Below are 1,821 nucleotides of genomic sequence, written 5' to 3'. Positions count from 1 at the left end.
GGGGTGGGATCATTTCTGAAATGCCAGCTCTCCTACAGGCTCATAGAAATTCCAACCCAGTCAAATCATCTCTTCATGTGGAGGATTTGATTTCTCTTTTCCCTAAAGATCTCCATGAGTCGCTTTTCACTTTTGTTTCATTTACTTGATGGAATGAAAATGTCAAGGCCTACAATCCCCAATTCCCCAGTCACCTTCCCACAGTAAATCAGTGGTCTAGAAAATGCAGGTTTTGGGATACAGCAGGGGAATCCAAAGTGATGGTAACTTAGGAAGACATAGGCCTGGAGGTCTGCCTTGTTCAAAATCAGAGGCTGTCTTTGCTGTTCCCCCAAAAGACCCATCATCCCTCCCCACATGCAGAAACCAGAAAGTCACCTCAGAGAAAAAAAAAAAGCAAACCCTGTGGAAAGGGCTGTGTAGAGAGCAGGAGAGGAGTCCCCCCTCCCGCCCCCCTTGAAGATAGACACAAAAGAGTGAAGCAGACATGAACTTAGAGGGACCTTTTTCCAGTACTAGCAAAGAAAACAGAACAAATCCCCACTTTGCATATGGATTCATTTGGCTTGCTTATCGGAAGGGGAAGAGAATGCTAATGGGTTTGAGGGGACCATGACTCTACACCTAGAACCAAGCCCATTGGTGGCTCAACAAAGGAGTGATGGCATGGGAATCTGCCCTGAAGAAATTTTGCTGTATGGATAAATCAGAGAGTGATAACGGAAAACATTTCCTGCTCATTTAGCCTGCATCAGGCATGGCCAGTCTCAAGACAGCCTTCCAGCTCCCCCGCCTCCCTACAACACACACAGACAGACAGACAGACAGACACACACACACACACACACACACACTTGATTGCCCTGTGGAAAGCAGCCCCCAACCAATCTCTAAATCATTCACAGTCAACCATTCTTTCTTCTCTTCATACCTCATATCATAACCATTTATGAGTCTGCTTTCTTTCTTGAGTTTAGGTGCTTGACATTTGACCCAGATGGTCACCACATATAGTGCAAGAACAGGTCTGCTGTGTCCACAAGTCTGTTTCTGAGAGCTGGCTGTCAGGAAGCAAGTCCTGAATGTATACCAGCACACCAGTGCAAATGTTATAGGTTGGAGTTGAAATGTTCTTTCATAAGCTCATGGCTTGAGTTCTTAGTTCCCAACTTGGGGAACTTTTTTGAAGGCCATGGAGCTTTTAGGAGATGGGGTGTAACTGGAGGAAGAAAGTCCCTGGGGGGCAGGCCCTTGAAGGTTCTTGTCATAGTCTATATTTTCTGTTTACCATAATAGGCTGATTTTGTTGTTGTTGTTGTTGTTGTTGTTGTTGTTGTTGCTCTGAGGTGACTTTCTGGTTTCTGCATGTGGATAGGGATAAAGTCTCTATGAAGTCATGATCCAAGATTTAACTTATCTTCCCTTGAGTTGATTCTCTCAGCTATTTTGGTCACAGAGACTAGAAGGTAAGCAATACCCCAAACATCCAGGGTGCAGCACAGTTGAGAACAGAAACTGAAAGCAGCAGAGAGAAATCTGTTGAGTCTTCAGTTTAATATCTAGCACCCATTAAAAGAAAAAAAAAAACAGAGCAGCAATGTATGCCTGTAATCCCAACATGAGCAGAGACAGGAAGCTCCAGGGGTGTATATTATTAGCAGGATGTTCCAGCAATAGCTCTGTCTCAATGTAAAGCTCACTAATACAATAACTCTTCAGTCCACAAGGCTGGAAGTCTCAGCTGGTCTTCGTATACTCTAAAATCCTCTCCCACAAGTAGTCTGTAATACCAGCGAAGGAATGAACTTACCAGGGAGAGGC

This window comes from Grammomys surdaster, unplaced genomic scaffold, assembly GCF_004785775.1.
Source record: "Grammomys surdaster isolate TR1022 unplaced genomic scaffold, NIH_TR_1.0 125974, whole genome shotgun sequence".
NCBI classification, from domain to species: Eukaryota; Metazoa; Chordata; class Mammalia; order Rodentia; family Muridae; genus Grammomys; species Grammomys surdaster.
This window is presented reverse-complemented; position numbering follows the sequence as displayed.